Genomic DNA, 8,386 nt, shown 5'->3' on the forward strand with positions numbered 1-8,386 from the left:
TATCCCCGTTGGATATATATTCTACCCACACACATTTGGAACTCTCCTGGGGTACCCTCACACATATTATTCCATCATTTAGTGGATATTTTCTCAAAAAAGTGAAATTTTCAAAAATCCAGAAAATTGACAGAAAACGAATAAATATCAAGGACTCATTGGGCGAATCGCTCGGGAACTGAAATCGGAATGCTCACTGACATTTCCCCTATCTGAAAGTCTGATAAACGCCGGAAAAATTACTAAGTAAAAAAAAAAATTTTTTTTCAACTTTTTTCAATTTTATCCCCGTTGGATATATATTCTACCCACACACATTTGGAACTCTCCTGGGGTACCCTCACACATATTATTCCATCATTTAGTGGTTATTTTCACAAAAAAGTGAAATTTTCAAAAATCCAGAAAATTGGCTGAAAACGACTAAATATCAAGGACTCATTGGGCGAATCGCTCTGGAACTGAAATCGGAATGCTCACTGACATTTCCCCTATCTGAAAGTCTGATGAACGCCGGAAAAATTACTAAGTCTAAAAAAAAATTTTTTTAAACTTTGTTCAATTTTATCCCCGTGGGATTTATATTCTACCCACACACATTTGGAACTCTCCTGGGGTACCCTCACACATATTATGCCCTCATTTAGTGGATATTTTCAGAAAAAAGTTAAATTTTCAAAAATCCAGAACATTGGCTGAAAACGACTAAATATCAAGGACTCATTGGGCGAATCGCTCTGGAACTGAAATCGGAATGCTTCACTGACATTTCCCCTATCTGAAAGTCTGATGAACGCCGGAAAAATTACTAAGTCCAAAAAAATTTTTTTTTAAACTTTTTTAAATTTTACCCCCGTGGGATATATATTCTACCCAAACACATTTGGAACTCTTCTGGGGTACCCTCACACATATTATTCCCTCATTTAGTGGATATTTTCACCAAAAAGTGAAATTTTCAAAAATCCAGAAAATTGGCTGAAAACGACTAAATATCAAGGACTCATTGGGCGAATCGCTCTGGAACTGAAATCAGAATGCTCACTGACATTTCCCCTATCTGAAAGTCTGATGAACGCCGGAAAAATTACTAAGTCCAAAAAAAAAATTTTTTTCAACTTTTTTCAATTTTACCCCCGTGGGATATATATTCTACCCACACACATTTGGAACTCTCCTGGGGTACCCTCACACATATTATTCCCTCATTTAGTGGATATTTTCACAAAAAAAGTGAAATTTTCAAAAATCCAGAACATTGGCTGAAAACGACTAAATATCAAGGACTCATTGGGCGAATCGCTCTGGAACTGAAATCGGAACACTCACTCACATTTCCCCTATCTGAAAGTCTGATAAACGACGGAAAAATGACTAAGTCCAAGAAAAATTTTTTTTTAACTTTTTTCAATTTTATCCTGTGGGATATATATTCTACCCACACACATTTGGAACTCTCCTGGGGTACCCTCACACATATTATTCCCTCATTTAGTGGATATTTTCACAAAAAAGTGAAATTTTCAAAAATCCAGAAAATTGGCTGAAAACGACTAAATATCAAGGACTCATTGGGCGAATAGCTCTGGAACTGAAATCGGAATGCTCACTGACATTTCCCCTATCTGAAAGTCTGATGAACGCCGGAAAAATTACTAAGTCCAAAAAAAAAATTTTTTTAACTTTTTTCAATTTTTTCCCCGTGGGATATATATTCTACCCACACACATTTGGAACTCTCCCGGGGTACCCTCACACATATTATTCCCTCATTTAGTGGATATTTTCACAAAAAAGTGAAATTTTCAAAAGTCCAGAAAATTGGCTGAAAACAACTAAATATCAAGGACTCATTGGGCAAATCGCTCTGGTACTGAAATCGGAATGCTCACTTAAATTTTCCCTATCTGAAAGTCTGATAAACGCCGGAAAAATTGCTAAGTCCCAAAAAAAAATTTTTTCAACTTTTTTCAATTTTACCCCCGTGGGATATATATTCTACCCACACACATTTGGAACTCTCCTGGGGTACCCTCACACATATTATTCCCTCATTTAGTGGATATTTTCACAAAAAAGTGAAATTTTCAAAAATCCAGAAAATTGGCTGAAAACGACTAAATATCAAGGAGTCAATGGGCGAATCGCTCTGGAACTGAAATCGGAACGCTCACTGACAATTCCCCTATCTGAAAGTCTGATAAACGACGGAAAAATGACTGAGTCCAAAAAAAAAAATTTTTCAACTTTTTCCAATTTTATCCCCGTGGGATATATATTCTACCCACACACATTTGGAACTCTCCTGGGGTACCCTCACACATATTATTCTCTCATTTAGTGGATATTTTCACAAAAAAGTGAAATTTTCAAAAATCCCGAAAATTGGCTGAAAACGACTAAATATCAAGGACTCATTGGGCGAATCGCTCTGGAACTGAAATCGGAACGCTCACTCACATTTCCCCTATCTGAAAGTCTGATAAACGCCGGAAAAATGACTAAAATCCAAAAAAAATGTTTTCAACTTTTTTCAATTTTACCCCCGTGGGATATATATTCTACCCACACAAATTTGGAACTCTCCTGGGGTACCCTCACACATATTATTCCCTCATTTAGTGGATATTTTCACAAAAAAGTGAAATTTTTTTAAAAATCCAGAAAATTGGCTGAAAACGACTAAATATCAAGGGCGAATCGCTCTGGAACTGAAATCGGAATGCACACTGACATTTCCCCTATCTGAAAGTCTGATGAACGCCGGAAAAATTACTAAGTCCAAAAAAAAAATTTTTTCAACTTTCTCCAATTTTATCCCCTTGGGATATATATTCTACCCACACACATTTGGATCTCTCCTGGGGTACCCTCACACATATTATTCCCTCATTTAGTGGATATATTCACAAAAAAGTGAAATTTTCAAAAATCCAGAAAATTGGCTGAAAACGACTAAATATCAAGGACTCATTGGGCGAATCGCTCTGGAACTGAAATCGGAATGCTCACTCACATTTCCCCTATCTGAAAGTCTGATAAACGCCGGAAAAATGACTAAGTCCAAAAAAATTTTTTTTCCAACTTTTTTCAATTTTACCCCCGTGGGATATATATTCTACCCACACACATTTGGAACTATCCTGGGGTACCCTCACTCATATTATTCCCTCATTTAGTGGATATTTTCACAAAAAAGTGAAATTTTCAAAAATCCAGAAAATTGGCTGAAAACGACTAAATATCAAGGACTCATTGGGCGAATTGCTCTGGAACTGAAATCGGAACGCACACTCACATTTCCCCAATCTGAAAGTCTGATAAACGCCGGAAAAATGACTAAGTCCAAAAAAAAATTTTTTTTCAACTTTTTTCAATTTTACCCCCGTGGGATATATATTCTACCCACACACATTTGGAACTCTCCTGGGGTACCCTCACACATATTATTCCCTCATTTAGTGGATATTTTCACAAAAAAAGTGAAATTTTCAAAAATCCAGAACATTGGCTGAAAACGACTAAATATCAAGGACTCATTGGGCGAATCGCTCTGGAACTGAAATTCGAACACTCACTCACATTTCCCCTATCTGAAAGTCTGATAAACGCCGGAAAAATGACTAAGTCCAAGAAAAATTTTTTTTTAACTTTTTTCAATTTTATCCTGTGGGATATATATTCTACCCACACACATTTGGAACTCTCCTGGGGTACCCTCACACATATTATTCCCTCATTTAGTGGATATTTTCACAAAAAAAGTGAAATTTTTTTAAAAATCCAGAAAATTGGCTGAAAACGACTAAATATCAAGGGCGAATCGCTCTGGAACTGAAATCGGAATGCACACTGACATTTCCCCTATCTGAAAGTCTGATGAACGCCGGAAAAATTACTAAGTCCAAAAAAAAAATTTTTTCAACTTTCTCCAATTTTATCCCCTTGGGATATATATTCTACCCACACACATTTGGATCTCTCCTGGGGTACCCTCACACATATTATTCCCTCATTTAGTGGATATATTCACAAAAAAGTGAAATTTTCAAAAATCCAGAAAATTGGCTGAAAACGACTAAATATCAAGGACTCATTGGGCGAATCGCTCTGGAACTGAAATCGGAATGCTCACTCACATTTCCCCTATCTGAAAGTCTGATAAACGCCGGAAAAATGACTAAGTCCAAAAAAATTTTTTTTCCAACTTTTTTCAATTTTACCCCCGTGGGATATATATTCTACCCACACACATTTGGAACTATCCTGGGGTACCCTCACTCATATTATTCCCTCATTTAGTGGATATTTTCACAAAAAAGTGAAATTTTCAAAAATCCAGAAAATTGGCTGAAAACGACTAAATATCAAGGACTCATTGGGCGAATTGCTCTGGAACTGAAATCGGAACGCACACTCACATTTCCCCAATCTGAAAGTCTGATAAACGCCGGAAAAATGACTAAGTCCAAAAAAAAATTTTTTTTCAACTTTTTTCAATTTTACCCCCGTGGGATATATATTCTACCCACACACATTTGGAACTCTCCTGGGGTACCCTCACACATATTATTCCCTCATTTAGTGGATATTTTCACAAAAAAAGTGAAATTTTCAAAAATCCAGAACATTGGCTGAAAACGACTAAATATCAAGGACTCATTGGGCGAATCGCTCTGGAACTGAAATTCGAACACTCACTCACATTTCCCCTATCTGAAAGTCTGATAAACGCCGGAAAAATGACTAAGTCCAAGAAAAAATTTTTTTTAACTTTTTTCAATTTTATCCTGTGGGATATATATTCTACCCACACACATTTGGAACTCTCCTGGGGTACCCTCACACATATTATTCCCTCATTTAGTGGATATTTTCACAAAAAAAGTGAAATTTTTTTAAAAATCCAGAAAATTGGCTGAAAACGACTAAATATCAAGGGCGAATCGCTCTGGAACTGAAATCGGAATGCACACTGACATTTCCCCTATCTGAAAGTCTGATGAACGCCGGAAAAATTACTAAGTCCAAAAAAAAAATTTTTTCAACTTTCTCCAATTTTATCCCCTTGGGATATATATTCTACCCACACACATTTGGATCTCTCCTGGGGTACCCTCACACATATTATTCCCTCATTTAGTGGATATATTCACAAAAAAGTGAAATTTTCAAAAATCCAGAAAATTGGCTGAAAACGACTAAATATCAAGGACTCATTGGGCGAATCGCTCTGGAACTGAAATCGGAATGCTCACTCACATTTCCCCTATCTGAAAGTCTGATAAACGCCGGAAAAATGACTAAGTCCAAAAAAATTTTTTTTCCAACTTTTTTCAATTTTACCCCCGTGGGATATATATTCTACCCACACACATTTGGAACTATCCTGGGGTACCCTCACTCATATTATTCCCTCATTTAGTGGATATTTTCACAAAAAAGTGAAATTTTCAAAAATCCAGAAAATTGGCTGAAAACGACTAAATATCAAGGACTCATTGGGCGAATTGCTCTGGAACTGAAATCGGAACGCACACTCACATTTCCCCAATCTGAAAGTCTGATAAACGCCGGAAAAATGACTAAGTCCAAAAAAAAATTTTTATTCAACTTTTTTCAATTTTACCCCCGTGGGATATATATTCTACCCACACACATTTGGAACTCTCCTGGGGTACCCTCACACATATTATTCCCTCATTTAGTGGATATTTTCACAAAAAAGTGAAACTTTCAAAAGTCCAGAAAATTGGCTGAAAACAACTAAATATCAAGGACTCATTGGGCAAATCGCTCTGGTACTGAAATCGGAATGTTCACTTACATTTTCCCTATCTGAAAGTCTGATAAACGCCGGAAAAATTACTAAGTCCCAAAAAAAAATTTTTTCAACTTTTTTCAATTTTACCCCCGTGGGATATATATTCTACCCACACACATTTGGAACTCTTCTGGGGAACCCTCACACATATTATGCCCTCATTTAGTAGATATTTTCACAAAAAGGTGAAATTTTCAAAAATCCAGAAAATTGGCTGAAAACGACTAAATATCAAGGACTCATTGGGCGAATCGCTCTGGAACAGAAATTGGAACGCTCACTCACATTTCCCCTATCTGAAAGTCTGATAACGCCGGAAAAATGACTAAGTCCCAAAAAAAATTTTTTTCAACTTTTTTCAATTTTACCCCCGTGGGATATATATTCTACCCACACCCATTTGGAACTCTCCTGGGGTACCCTCACACATATTATTCCCTCATTTAGTGGATATTTTCACAAAAAAGTGAAATTTTCAAAAATCCAGAAAATTGGCTGAAAACGACTAAATATCAAGGAGTCAATGGGCGAATCGCTCTGGAACTGAAATCGGAACGCTCACTGACAATTCCCCTATCTGAAAGTCTGATAAACGACGGAAAAATGACTAAGTCCAAAAAAAAAAATTTTTCAACTTTTTCCAATTTTATCCCCGTGGGATATATATTCTACCCACACACATTTGGAACTCTCCTGGGGTACCCTCACACATATTATTCTCTCATTTAGTGGATATTTTCACAAAAAAGTGAAATTTTCAAAAATCCAGAAAATTGGCTGAAAACGACTAAATATCAAGGACTCATTGGGCGAATCACTCTGGCACTGAAATCGGAATGCTCACTCACATTTTCCCTATCTGAAAGTCTGATAAACGCCGGAAAAATGACTAAGTCCCAAGAAAATTTTTTTTCAACTTTTTTCAATTTTACCCCCGTGGGATATATATTCTACCCACACAAATTTGGAACTCTCCTGGGGTACCCTCACACATATTATTCCCTCATTTAGTGGATATTTTCACAAAAAAGTGAAATTTTCAAAAATCCAGAAAATTGGCTGAAAACGACTAAATATCAAGGACTCATTGGGCGAATTGCTCTGGAACTGAAATCGGAACGCACACTCACATTTCCCCAATCTGAAAGTCTGATAAACGCCGGAAAAATGACTAAGTCCAAAAAAAAAATTTTTTTCAACTTTTTTCAATTTTACCCCCGTGGGATATATATTCTACCCACACACATTTGGAACTCTCCGGGGAAACCCTCACACATATTATGCCCTCATTTAGTAGATATTTTAACAAAAAAGTGAAATTTTCAAAAGTCCAGAAAATTGGCTGAAAACAACTAAATATCAAGGACTCATTGGGCAAATCGCTCGGGAACTGAAATCGGAACGCTCACTGACATTTCCCCTATCTGAAAGTCTGATAAACGCCGTAAAAATTACTAAGTCCAAAAAAAATTTTTTCAACTTTTTTCAATTTTACCCCCGTGGGATATATATTCTACCCACACACATTTGGAACTCTCCTGGGGTACCCTCACACATATTATTCTCTCATTTAGTGGATATTTTCACAAAAAAGTGAAATTTTCAAAAATCCAGAAAATTGTCTGAAAACGACTGAATATCAAGGACTCATTGGGCGAATCGCTCTGGAACTGAAATCGGAATGTTCACTGACATTTCCCCTATCTGAAAGTCTGATGAACGGCGGAAAAATTACTAAGTCCAAAAAAAATAGTTTTTAAACTTTTTTAAATTTTATCCCCGTGGGATATATATTCTACCCACACACATTTGGAACTGTCCTGGGGAACCCTCACACATATTATGCCCTCATTTAGTAGAAATTTTCACAAAAAGGTGAAATTTTCAAAAATCCAGAAAATTGGCTGAAAACGACTAAATATCAAGGACTCATTGGGCGAATCGCTCTGGAACTGAAATCGGAACGCTCTCTGACATTTCCCCTATCTGAAAGTCTGATAAACGCCGGAAAAATTACTAAGTACAAAAAAAAAAATTTTCAACTTTTTTCAATTTTTCCCCCGTGGGATATATATTCTACCCACACCCATTTGGAACTCTCCTGGGGTACCCTCACACATATTGTTCCCTCATTTAGTGGATATTTTCACAAAAAAGTGAAATTTTCAAAAATCCAGGAAATTGGCTGAAAACGACTAAATATCAAGGACTCATTGGGCGAATCGCTCGGGAACTGAAATCGGAATGCTCACTGACATTTCCCCTATCTGAAAGTCTGATAAACGCCAGAAAAATTACTAAGTCCCAAAAAAAATTTTTTCAACTTTTTTCAATTTTACCCCCGTGGGATATATATTCTACCCACACACATTTGGAACTCTCCTGGGGTACCCTCACACATATTATTCCCTCATTTAGGGGATATTTTCACAAAAAAGTGACATTTTCAAAAATCCAGAAAATTGTCTGAAAACGACTAAATATGAAGGACTCATTGGGCGAATCGCTCTGGAACTGAAATCGGAATGTTCACTGACATTTCCCCTATCTGAAAGTCTGATA

Source organism: Phyllobates terribilis, unplaced genomic scaffold (genome assembly GCF_046119375.1).
Source record: "Phyllobates terribilis strain yellow unplaced genomic scaffold, ASM4611937v1 Scaffold_31__1_contigs__length_13893835, whole genome shotgun sequence".
Taxonomy (NCBI): domain Eukaryota; kingdom Metazoa; phylum Chordata; class Amphibia; order Anura; family Dendrobatidae; genus Phyllobates; species Phyllobates terribilis.